Source organism: Epargyreus clarus, unplaced genomic scaffold (assembly GCF_041222505.1).
Source record: "Epargyreus clarus isolate Ecla_fem2 unplaced genomic scaffold, WU_Ecla_fem_2.2 ptg000019l, whole genome shotgun sequence".
In the NCBI taxonomy this organism is placed as follows: domain Eukaryota; kingdom Metazoa; phylum Arthropoda; class Insecta; order Lepidoptera; family Hesperiidae; genus Epargyreus; species Epargyreus clarus.
In genome coordinates, this window is record NW_027332227.1 from 14,430,947 (window position 1) to 14,445,421 (window position 14,475).

The window sequence follows — 14,475 nt, forward strand, 5'->3', positions numbered from 1 at the left end:
AATAATAATATTTGATAATAAATAAATAATACTGCAAAATATGAATGTATGCCTCAAATGTGGCATACATTACTATTTTGTGTATCAAAGGTACTATAAACAATAGTAAAAAAAAAAACAAAAAAGCACGCTTTTATTGCTAATTGAACTAAAAACTAGAAAATATTTTTAATGACAAAGAGTTTAAGAGTAAATTTAAGAGTAAGCTTGATATTTTTAATGTTACAATGTGTTGGCAATTATCTATGAGAGAATAGTTACGCACCCCGCGCGTTTTACTCTGAATTGAAACTCTTTACTCTTAAACTCTTTGTCAATATAAATTATTTTTTGGTTATTACTCGTAGTTCGATTAGCAATATACCTAAGCGTTTTTTTAGTTTTTTAAACTATTATTTATTTTTCATTTTTTAGTTTCTGACAAACCCATAAATTGGGGAATTAATGAATCTAATAAGGATAATGAGAAACTGTAATCAAATTATTGCATTGTCAACGGTTTTGATACGTGTGCAAAGTTTCAAATTAAACAGAGTGCCTAAACAGACTGCCACAGCAGATGGCGAAAATTATGCTCAAAGATTCCGTTACATACATACATAGATACAACCCAAGCTAATAAAAGCGTGTCAACAAAGAGTACACACATATAAAGAGTAGATGACACGTAGACCCAGAACAGAATTCCAAATAAAAAAATAATCTGCCTGGTCGGGAATCGAATTCGGAATTCTTTAGTGGATGGCTTACCACGTGTCAATATAGTTGAGAATACATTTACAATGGAAAATAAAAATAAATTATTATCATTATTATCTTCAAGAACAAAACGTAAATTCAAGGTCAAAATAATTGCTATCAAATTAATACGAATGATTGATTACATCTATCAATCATTTAATTCGACAAATCCTATTGTTTGTATCTTTGAGAAAAACAATTTGTTTTGACGAAAATCAATTTGAAGTTGATTATATCTATTCTGAAAATAAAAGTATTTATGTGTATTTCAAATATTGTTCAAATTGCAATTCGATAATTTGAATTTTTATTTTATTTTTATTATGTACAACAAAATCACAAAATCTTAAGGAAACCTAAACATATTAGTTCTGTAAAAATTTCAAGTGGACAGCGGAGTCTTAGTAACAGGGTTCCGTTTTTAATCTTCGTGTACGGAACCCTAAAAAAATATTCCTGATCTAGCTGTCTGGACCCTTGCCCAATAATCAGTAATCAGTATTGCTAGAACAACAGGTACATAAAATGATAGTGTTTACAATGGTAGTGGTTTTTCTGTGTATACCCTAAGATTCGGGCCGATTTTAATAATGTCGTAACGGCGATAGTTTGTTCACTGCGACCGATATCGGCGGTTTATTTTGTTCCAGCTATCGTGTGACGGCTGTGTATGGACAAGTTCAAATGTGTTTTACATTGCCGGCACATCGGCCTGTCAAAAACTCGGTGCCGATCTAGCGGTCACGCCTATCTACTCGGAATATCGGCGGCCAGGATGACGGTGCTCGGGTGACGGACGTTCGGTGGACAAGCTGCTATAGTAAATGTGTGTACGCTACTTAGGCGCCGTCATTAATTATCGGTATCGGCTCGATATCGGTGGTTGGTAGACAAACAGCGCAAGGGCATGCAGTGGCGTAAGTAGCGGGACAGAAATGGGTATAGAGTACAAATACGAACACAGTGTACTGGCGATAAAAGTACATTTTCTAACAAGGATAAGATAAGATAAGATTAAGATAAAGATACAATAGTGTTTATCCGTGCACCCAATTTTTTTATCTACAATATTTGTGAAATGTTACAGTTTTTATCACAATGTCGCAATAACTAGCATGTTGGTTTGTTACAGAATCGCGGGTTTGATTCTACACTCAATAACGAATCTAGTCTTATCTGCAGTTTATCATTTACGCCCATTATTGATAATGAAACTATCCAATTTTCAAATAGCAATAGGGGGTTACTACCATCTCTTAAAACATTATAATTTTAATCATACATTGAAATTTCATACCACGAACTCGTTAAAGTAAGATTGTTTTTATAATATTACAATAAGCAGTTTTGTATTATGTCGGGATAAATTATTAATTCTATCTTTTGCAGGATTTAAATATTCTAGCTAAATATGATAATTGCAGTTTGTTTTATAATTGTCTAAAACTAACCGAAATTACGCTACCGCCTAAAATAGTATCCATTGGGATAAGTAAAAATTAATGAGGGTTTAAGTTTGTGTAACCGCGTACGACGGAACACAATCAAGACCATGGTGTGAAAGACACTAGATTTGATGTCTCGTTTCATATTGGTACTTTTTCTTTAACAGCACTCGGCAGGAATAAAACAATATTGTTTTAAGGAGAACATGGTATGAAACAAAATAATGTTGATGCAATATTGAAATAAAACTACTGAACTATGATGGTTTTTAAAAGATGGTGGTACGCCCCAGATCAAAACTTGACAATGTTTAGTATGGAGAAATGTGCGATGAAAGACATGCTGATTTTAGGCAGGCGAAATAATAGGTCGATCGATTATTAATAATGGGCGTTAATCAAGTAACGCAATTTTCATGTCCTTCTGCCATGCGGTTGTCAGTTGTATTTTTTCTTATAATATAGGAGTAGCAGACGAGCATGCAGTCCACCTGATAGTAAGTGGCTACTGCCCATGGACGTATAACATAACATGTAATCAACCCCAGATAGAATTAGATATTTTCTACGCCGATGATTAAATTTGCTCTGGATAAAGATCTATATTATATGTATACGAATTCTAGTAATGTCCAATTACGTTACCGGCTAAAATAGTAAACGCTAGATAAAACTAAAGTCTTTATTAATTATGTCAAGATCCGTTTTCATCATAACTATTTTTGGATCATTTTTTTCTCATGACTAATTAATCATTTTTTCATAATTACTTAATTAATTAAAAATTTGAGTATTTTAAGTGTAAAAAATCAAAGTTGCGTGAAGTCTATCAATTCGCACTTGGTCAGCGAGGCGGACCATGGATTAGGCCATGGTCCGCCTCTCTTCTCATTCTGAGAGAAAACCCGTGCCCATTGGATAGTAATGGGTTGATGATGATGATGATGATGAACTATTTTTCGATTTGTCTGTTGAACGGTAATAGGCAGACACTAGACTTATACATGTACTTCCATGTACGCTATCATAACTGAATACGAAAATAAATATTAAAAATGTCGAATTAAAAATTTTGTATACGGAACCTGCGTGCCGGTTCAAAACAAACTTGACCAATAATTGCCTAGTGCGGTCCGCGTCAAACTGCTAGTCCGCTCTGAATATAGAAATGAATCGCGTCGCCATAGCAAATTGTATGACATCACCTGCTCGAAACAACTTCAGAGCTAACAAGCAGTTTGGCGCGGACTCTACCATTTGTACTTCAGACCATTATGGTAACCGGTTTGAATGTACTCATAGAACCATATTCTTTTACAAATGAAATACAGAAAATACGGTATTAACATACAAGGCACTAATTGGGTGCGCTCTGTGGATGTTTCTGATTAATGTATTTAATTTAATAAATATATTTCTGTTTCTACTTTTACGTTTTAATTGGGTTGCAAACGTAGATCGAGGAACGATATAGAGGCCATTTGCAAAATACACGCTTTTTGGTTTTACTTCTAAAGGGCGTAGTAGTAGAAAAGATAAAGTAACTTCAAAAGTAGTAGTTACTGGGGAGGCACCACCGTAACGACTACTTTTAACACGCTTTTATTAGCTTGGGTTGTATGTAACTATGTAACGGAATCTTTGAATCCGATTTCTATCCACTTTGAATGTTCAGTTTAATTCAAAATTTTAAATAATTATCAAAAACCGATGACAATACACGATTTTAATAATTTTGTACCATTGTCCTTATCAACATCCTGAGGATTGCGATTTTCGAGGCGAGATTGTTCGAGCACCTTAGAGAAAGTTTATCGCAAATTTACTAGATTGCAACAATTATTGCTTTTTAGTTTAATAACTTATCGAAAACTGATAAATGGAGCACCCCACGCTTTTTTTCACAATTATACTATTTACTGTTCCTTAATTGATTCCTAGATTGAAAATTATTTTCTACTTTTTAGTTGAATTCATCATAAAAGCGTTTTTTAGTTTTTTAAACTATATTTATTAGTGTACAATTCTGAATTTGGGTGGACCTGTGTGAATGTAGGCTAACTTGTATGTAAAGCCATCAGTCCCCAGGAGATGCAATGCATCTTCAGGTTCTATGTGGAGTTAGTTACAGATATTCATGGGCGACAGTTACTACGTATCCCGGTAAACTGCATGTTCATTTGTTTTCCAAATTTATATAAAGTATTTTTATTTTGGAGGACGAAGTTTAACTAATGCTATTATATGATAACCGCCGAATATATATATATATATATATATATATATATAGAATAATGCGCCGAAGCAATGAAGTTCACGTACAATTTTGCCACTAGCGGTCACCAATCCAACTTCCAATCACGCCTGACGTTTACTCTGTATATCGGTTAGCATTGATAGCCTAGTTGAAACTCGATTTCAAAACGTACTCAAAGTTTATTTATTGAATACATACATAGGCTTAAAACTAACATTACAGGTAACCCCAAGTCCTTAGTGGAACTAATTTTCAAATTATACAATTAATTAAAAAAACATTATCACAAATTAAATCAACTATAAAACTATGAAAACAATAATTCAATATCATAAGAACTACTAAATATATTAATTTGGTATCGTAAAAAATCACCGAGAAATAATCAATTAATTGAATGCAATTATAATAACAATTCATTTATAACAATGTCCCAAAATTAAAAATAAAATCAATACATGATTCCATGTCAACAATAAATAATTAATAAGTTGTGTGAAGTCCAATACGCACTCTGCCATCGTGGTGGACTATGGTCTAACGTTTTTACTCTAATAGTAGATCCGTGCAAAGAGAATAATTTACGATATATCGGTTGAGATCTATATGAGTCGCGGGCTTATAAGCGTTGCACAATTTACTTTAATCAGAGTTTCATTCCAATTACAACTTATTAAAACGAGGTAATTGGTGAGATATATTGGTTGGAGCATTCTGAGAACTCATTGTAGGGATAGCTTAAAGATATAGCCTTTATTTATCTTATATTATTTAATATATCATTTTAATATCATATATCTAGCTAGCTAACCCGGCAAACGTTGTGTTGCCATATAAATAAAAAAAATGTTAAAGGTGAACAACCCTTATCCCTTAGGGGTATGAAAAATAGATAGGAGCTGATTCTCAGACCTATTGAATATGCATATAAAATTTGGTGAAAATCGGTAAAGCCGTTTCGGAGGAGTACGGTGACCAACACTGTGACACGTATTTTATATATAAGATTTTAATAGTATTTATAATTTTACTTATTTTCATGTATTTTGAAATCAATAAATAATATTATGAGTAAAAACGTAGGTAAGCTGTCCTAGCCTAGTGGTTGAAACGTAGCCTCTCAACGTAGCTTTGAGGTTTAAACCCCAGACACGCAACTAAGATTATTCAAAGTTATGTGCATATTAAAAATCAATTATCACTTGCTATGAAATAATTCTACGAGATACGACTAGAAAATATTACTATGAAATAGAATGTTATGAGCAAGGGTACAAATGAGATTTCTTGAAAAAAAAATATAAGCTCCCAAATGTGTAAAGTAGTTAAAAAATCGCACATGACCAGAGCGGTAGACCTTTATATGTGTCCCTGTAGTACCGGGATCAGAATAGGGCTACGGTATCCTCTGCCTGTCGTAAGAGGCGACTAAAAGGGGGCTTTCGAGGTTGTGGGCGGCAAGAGTGGGAGCTCTAACCGCCCGGCTAGCGACTCCGGGAAGAACGATCGTATGTGTGACCTCGTACCATCGTACGGGGCAACGCGCCAAGAGGACTCCGGTTGCGTTCTTTTGGAGATTCCGGAGTCCTCTATGCAGCGCTGAAGACGGTCACCGGGGGGGTTTTAGTGCGGTAAAAGTTCCACATAACCCGCCGTCGCTCCCACGGCGTCGGGTACCTTTTGAAGGTTTCCCACTCGTCAAAAAAAAAACGACCTATATATAAATATAATCTAAATTCCTTTCACTCGGAGAGGAGACCAGTGCTGGAGCAGTGGTGGAGTAAAAAGTAACTAAAGTAGTAAGTCAAAGTTAAGTAATTTTACTTATTCAATGAACCATGTTTAATTTAAATGAACTATGAATGATAAAATAATTTGGTAAACTAGCTTACCTTACTGTATTCACACGTGGAGTGTCAGTGATCGGCGATTAGGAATTATAAATAATTAGATAAATGCTTATCAATGTCATTACAATATTATTAGGGTTCCCCAATCATTGCACGAAGAGATGATTCCTTAGTATTACTATGTCTGAAAAAATATTTGTTTATAATTTGTAAGATCCAATAATACATACATAGGGTAGTAAGTAAAAAGTAGGTAAAATAATATGAAATAAAATTTTAAAAATATTAAAACACACACACACATTTAAGATAATATACTATGTGCAGTATTTTTAATAGTGATGTCGATTTAAATACATGTGTGTCGCCTCAATATGGTGGATCAATTCTATATATTTAGGTAGATACCAATGAATTCTATGCATACTATGAATATCGAATGAAAGTTTTCTGAAAGAATAGATACAAAAACAAAATGATGTTACTGAAAAGCTTGTTTTTAAAATCTTACCAAATAAATATGTATTTACCTATTAATTCTATAAATTGAAATAAATGGTAATGAAAATTTTAAATAATTTCAAATAATCCCTTCAAAAGATTTTTGGTAAATTTGTTTTATTAAAAAAGGTAGTGAACCATCGTAACAACAGATTAACGAAACAAATTATTTCTTATCAACGGTTAGCATTATCAGTATTAAATTTAGTCTATCGCATTTGATACAAGCATTATCCTTTGAAACTAAGATAACAAATGCTTTTAAATTCCATACAAAAACGTTTATTTGTTGACGTTACAATCACCTTGGACAAATTATAATTGACCTATTACTGCCTTAAGTTGCGTATTCTTATCCAATGTACCTACAAAGATTTGGCAATTTTTTTTTATAATATAGGAGTAACTTTTTTTTGTTTACGAGGGAGAAACCTTCAAAAGGTACCCGACGCTATGGGAGAGACGCCGGGTTAAGTGGGACTTTTACCGCATTAAAACCCCCCCGGTGACCGTCCTAGGCGTTTGGTGGACAACTCCGCGATCTCCAACGCAACACAACCGGAATCCTCCTAACGCGATGCCCTTCTATCGGGCTCTGCCCTGGGGGCAGAAGTAATATAGGAGTACCAACATAGATTAATTATGAACAGATATTTGGCCATCATTTTTTTTTAATATAAGAGCAACGAGCTTGCAGTTCACCTGATGATAAGGCTACTAGCGCTCATGGACATCTATCATCATCATCAACCCATTACTGTCCCACCGCTGGGCACGGGTCTCCTCTCAGAATGAGAAGGTTTAGGCCATAGTCCACCGCGCTGGCCAAGTGCGTATTGGTAGACTTCACATACCTTTAAGTTTTTTTTTTTTTTTTATAAATCTCACAGGTATGCAGGTTTCCTCACGATGTTTTCCTTCACCGTTTAAGCAAGTGATAATTAATTTCTAATACGCACATAAATTTGAAAATCAGAGGTGCATGCCTGGGATTCGAACCTCGGATCCCTCGATCGAGAGGCCGCGTTTCTTAACCACTAGGCTATCACTGCTGGACATCTATAATTAACCCTAAATAAGACTATATTCCTATAGGTTGCCCACAGATGCGCCGGCACCCCTGAGAACTAACATGGAATGCCTCGCATAAGTATATCTAATTTTCTGCATTTAATTGAAATATACACCAACTGTTCACTCCCCAAATTCTATATATTTTGTTAATACATCATTGGGGTTCTATTGTGGAATATACATATGTTTAAAATCATATGTATATACGTACAATACATACATATTACCGTCCCTAAATAGGCCAGGGGACAGAGGTCGGTCACGGATGCGTGGCTAACCCTGAGGACTAAAATAGAATGCTTTTATATATATTATATTTAAACATATTACCTGCCGTAAAAGATGTATGTCATTTTTTCACAATTCACAACAAAGGAGTGAGGTTACTATTATTAAGATGGAGGACTAAATGAGCATGAAGTATGGTAACTACCTTATGGTAAACATTATTTTTTGCCGATGGGCAAATCCCAAGAAGGATTGTAGCTAGGACTTTAATCCTTTTTGGTAGAGGATCAGACACACACGTTGCTACTTCAGTACCCTTACCATGAGTTTTCAAAACATTCCACAATTTTACGTAACGTTTACTCAATCCATTATTCTGTTCCATTTACTTCAAGAGACAGAGTAAACGTAACAATAAGTAAGTGCTCAAGTCTTTTTGTCTACCTCACATGTTCGCAAAAAAGAGAGACAAAACATAAAGCGCTATTTTGTCGATTTGGACATTTAATGTTACGTTACTGACACTATAGTTCTGATGCAAATATAAATACCAAAAATACAAATACCAAAACTGTCATATTTGTCAATACGTAAAAACTCATGGTAAGGGTACTGATAACTTAAGTTTATTTTATGGACAGTGCTAAGTTATTGAGTTTAAAAAAAAATCTTTGAAAGCCTGGTCGTTATCGGACCATTATTCTCTTTAAGTGCGGAGTCAAAAAAAGTACGGCCATAGTCCAAAAAAGTCTCACTTGTTCAACGCTTGAACTACTGATTTGAACTAGTGCGAATTAATCCACTGCGCTGGCCAAGTGCATGTTGGTAGACTTTTTTAAATAACCCTTAGTCACGTTTCCATACGATGTTTTTCTAACCTTTATTGGAAGTGATAATTAACTAAATAACTGAAAAATCAGAGGTGCGTGGCTGGATCCAAACTTCCCCTTCATCGAAAGCCGAGTTTCAACCACTAAGCTATCTACAATATAAATAATATATTTAAAATAAAATAAATGTAATTTAAATAAAACTAAACATAATCTAAAATTAAAATGTCCATAACTCATTCCTGTGGTATTGTGTCCAGAACGCTGGAAGCTTATCGTATATATATATACATAAATTAAAATGTTAACCCCTATTTAACCACCATAAGGGTTGATGTAAAAACTCTGAAATGAGATTTTTATTATTTTAAACCAGAAAGCTAAATATCAATTTTTATCGAGTTTGCTTTAAAATTGACGGACTTTCATACTAACTTTCAACCTTTAACCCCTTGACGCTGGTATGTCAGAAAATCCGTTCTTAGTGCGTATCTACATTATAAAATAAAGCTATAGTCGAAATTTCATGATTCTTCAAGCTTCCATAGTTTAGGCAAAACCTTGATTAATACGTTTTGAACATGAGTGTCTCCTCTCTTTTATATATATATAGATAATATATCTTGATTTTGAAATGTTTTTCAAATAACTTCTAAACTGCAAGCTAATGCCTGAATAATCCAAGTGGTTGCTTGTTGAAATTCATGGACAGCGAGCGATCTGGTCATCAATATTGCAACGTGAGAATCAGGTCAGAACTCTATTACGTGAACAACATTCTAAACTCTCTTTTACTCTACATCGTGTTCATAATTTTAATTTTAATGTTAAAACAACAATATTTCTACAAGATTTATTTAGATGGAAGAGGGAAACGATCTTGCTGTTTATTTGATTGTAAATGGATACTTCCGCCCATGGACATCTCTAATCAATCTTAGATAGGATGAAAGTCCTTTCTAGGGTCAACCATAGTCTACTACCCTTGAGGACTAAGTTGTAAAGTCTCGGATGTGTATGTCTCCCCTACCATACTTATCATATTATATATAATATGATAAGTAAAGTAATAAGTACTCAATAAAATAAATAAATAAATAAATATTTTTGATGTAGAACATATACCTATACTAGCTGACCCAGCAAACGTTGTGTTGCCATATCAATAAAAAAATGTTAAGAGTGGACAATATTATCACTTAGGGGTATGAAAAATAAATAGTAGCTGATTCGCAGACCTACTGAATATGAATATAAAATTTGGTGAAAATCGGCAAGGCCGTTTCGGAGGAATACGGTAACTAACATTGTGACACGAGAATTTTATATATAAGATATACAGGTTGTACCTAAAGCTGATCACAGCCGGTTACAACTCGTGAGAACTCGTGGTCACGTCATATGTAAGTCAGCCGGCATCCCCAGTCCACATCCTTCTACTTAAATGCAAACCTGTCACATACTCGAAATAAGTCCAGCGTTGGTACCTCTCCGGTTTAAACAAAGATCCGCATGGCGAAGCGGTCACCATGCAGATCTGACGCACAGGGTCTCGGGTTCGATCCCCGGCCAGACAGTTATCTGAATGATTAATTTAGATATCTGGGTCTTAGTGTTTGTCATTTTGTCTTTGTGTGTATTCATGGCACCCACGACACAGGGAACCCTTGTTTGGGGCTATGAGTATAGAAAACATTTTTTATTTTATATAAACATACTACTCCCTTTCAAATACGTCTCCAATTTTACACCTTGCTTAAATTTGTAGATCAGTCACGATCTCCTAAAGCCAGGTGAGGTTACTTCTAGAAAATTCGATATTCCAGGCGCAATTTTATTTGGATAGCTTTAAATTCTGAGGTAAACTAATGTTCGGATAATCGGGTTGAGCGCTTGCTATTCATGGAGACTGGAAGCTGGTCATCAATATTGAAACGACTATCTGGTCTCTGTCACGCTTGTGCTCGAAAAAAACACTGTTTAATTTTAATATTAAGTAATATTAGTTTAATTCCCAAAATATATTTCTATCAAACATTAAATTAATCATTAACTTAACTAAAATAATTATATAAATTAAATTGTGTATTAATAAAAAAAAATATTAAGGTAATCGAAGTTCAAATCTATGGACGGACTATTTTTAAAGATAAAACCTTTTATGGTTCGACTCCAGAGACACCATTGCTACAACATTTCAGTCTAATAACAGCAGTGTTATGCGCTGCTGTGTTCTGTACCCTTACCATGAGTTTTTACGTTTCGACAAATATGACTATTTTGGTATTTGTTTACGTATTTGCCCATACAAAATCTAATCAGCGCCCCTAGCGGATTGTGTTAGAACTAGGAAATGGTATGGCCCAATACGTAAACAAATATCAAAACAGTCATAGTTGTCGAAACGTAAAAACTCCTGGTAAGGGTACTGGTTCGCAGGATGTGGTAAGGGAGACATACAAAACAAATAGGTACAGGTCTGTGGAGACATACTTATCCGAGGTGTTTCAAATTAGTTGTCAAGGGTAGTAGCGCATCTGTAGCCCACCTCAAGTAGGAGTCTAATCTTAACTTGGGTTGACTACAAATGACCATGGGCGGCAGTAGGAAATTACCATCTACCGGATTTTACGCTCGATTGCTATTTCAATATTGTAAAAAAATAACGATATGTATGTATTAGATATTAATAATTTCTTGGTTTCATTGTGAAGCAAAACATTGTGAGGAAACTAACACGCTTAAAAAGTTCTCTAAGGCAAAGTATACGAGTATACAACATCGCACATTGCCAGCACGTTCAATATGTCAAGACCCTTCAAGTAGAGAACAGACCCGTGCCCAGCAGTGGGACAGTAATGAATGGACGACGAATATTAAGAGCTTAATAATGACAGTCATTATGAATAAACATATATTTAAATTTTGCTTTACCAACAATATTAAATAAAACTAAGCAAAAACTCAGTTTAAAAGTAACTCATAAATGCATTCAGTCAGAAAAGAAAATCGTTTTGAAATCAAAAAGCTGCAGCCAAACCACATTTGAATGCGAAATCTTTAAGCACTTCGTACATTTATGAATGGAGTTGGAAACTTCACCGATTAAAAGTTCCTCGCAGGAAGCTTTTCACTGTAACTGGTCTTTTACAACTTATTATTTTACTTAGAAAATAGGAATCGGACTGCGCCTATGAAATTCGTTTTGACGCTAAAGTAGACTTTACTATATTTGACAAATTGTAAGTATTTACTTTTGTAGGCTTTTTTTTTTCATTCATTAATTCCGGACTTTAGGTAGATTTTTGAATGAATTCTTTTTGAACACGAATACTACATACCATTCAGTTTTATCAATGAAATCAAATATATGTCGTATATGTTAAAAAATTAAACATATCATTCAATTAATTCCTTATTATGTTAAAACAGATAGTTACTTTCTAACTAATATTAATTATAGCTAAAATAATTATAACTAAAAATATATACTTTACAATATATACGATCAAGTGTAAAGAAAAGAAGAGAAGTAATAATTTTATTGCGTTTAAAACAACGCATGCTACAAAAATGTATAATTATTTTGTATAAACAATTTAACTTTTCAATAAACATTGTTAACCAAAGGCACGATTTGTCTTTGTCTCTCGTTAACTTATATAATACTCATATGTAAGCGAAACTCGTATGTAAGTTTGTATCGAAAATACAAAGGCCGACATTTCGACTTGCATTATTTATGAAAAACACTTTATACTAACTTAAATCAAAAACAGTGTGGAAAGGGCGAAATGACGACTGTATATTTTTATATTCTAAGTGTTCTTAGTGAAAAATCTCGGGTTTCATAAAGTGAAGATAGCTTGCGGCCACAAGATAAATATTTCTGTGGTAGCCTCTGTATAATCATGAGATTCATCTTAGCAACAAAATAACTTTATTAAGTTGCGCTTTTAAAATAGTTAATACCCGCGACTATGCCTGTGGCTAACAAAATGGCATTTTTTAATTTAAGTACCAAATGAGGATGCCGTCCAATTGATGGTTAATGGTTACTGTGGCCATGGACTATTGCATGCAATCTCTGATAAGATTACATTCCTACCTGAGATTGGTCAGTTTGAAGGTAGTAGAACTCTTTATAGTTCAACTCCGAAGGCGGTGCCTTTACACCTATTTCTGACTTATTACAGCATTGTTAAGCTCTGCTGTGTTCTGATTTAAAGGCTTACCCGAAGCGTCCCAAAGTGATCAAGGATAGCTTCGCATGTGTAGCTGATCTCAGGACTCTGCTTATTAGGGGTTTATTACAGATATCCACGGGCGTAGCCATTTACCATCAGGTTTTTTTTATAACAGAGAAGCAAATGAGTATGTAGTATACTCATTTGCTTCTCTGTTATGTTATGAGTATGTAGTATACTCATTTGCTTCTCTGTTATAAAAAAAAATCAACGAGTTACACTCCAGGAGTGCCAGTAGAAGTGAAAACTTGAATATTAATTGTGCATTTTTGATATTGGAATGTTTAGGGAATAATTTTGCAAAAATTGCTTTAATTATCAATATACCATTATCGGTATGTATACCATTTATGTGGTAAAATACAATATTAATTTATTGCGCTATCGTATGACATGACAATTTATATCCGTCTTACGAATTATTGATCAGGTTACGTGTCCTGACGCGAGTTTAACATGTTTTGCCCATCACAAAAAATGCATGATGCCGCTAAAGTAGTTTTCACTCCAAAAATCCTAACGTAACTCTACGACATAGAGTAAAACATTTTGAAAATAAAATGTTAGGGTCATATATAAGTGAATTTTTCAATAGCCGTCAGGCTGTCGACGCCACTGAAAAGCTGAATTTTAATCAAAACTTCAGTGAGCGCCGGATGTTGTACAATAACCCAGTTATTCTATAACTACAATGCAACAGTTTCTTTGTTATAACTGCAATAAATCCTAGCTTATTAGTTTGAGCGAGCCACATCTGTTTTTTTATGTTTTTTCTGTTCATACAGTTTTGTTTTGTATATTTGTTTTGTTCAGACACTTGTTAACTCTGATTCGTTTCAATTTTACCAATTCTGCTATTGAGGTTTGAGTCTGCTATTGTGGTGAGACTCGCAGAAGGTTCCAGATTCGATTCTCGGCCAAGTAGATATCGGTTCGGTTATGACTGACGCAGCGTTATTTGTTGTTCTGTGGCAATACGCTCAGAGCGCTTTTTTGGAGATCCCCAGAGTCCTGAACGCAGCGCCGAAGACGGTCCAATGGGGGGTTTATATTACTATATGGAATTGGTTAAAAATGTTCAGCAGTTACCAAGTAACATCATGCTTATCCGCTCATTTGCTAACGATTACATAAAAACAATCAGTAGTCACACGCCACACTAATCTACAATCCCTTACGTGTAACCATTACACGCTACAAAATACGTAATACAATATCCCCATACAGCGATGTCAAAGTGTCCATATTTGTGTTCCCAGTGTGCACGGCGTCCAGCCACCGTTAATTAAATTGTTCCGGCGA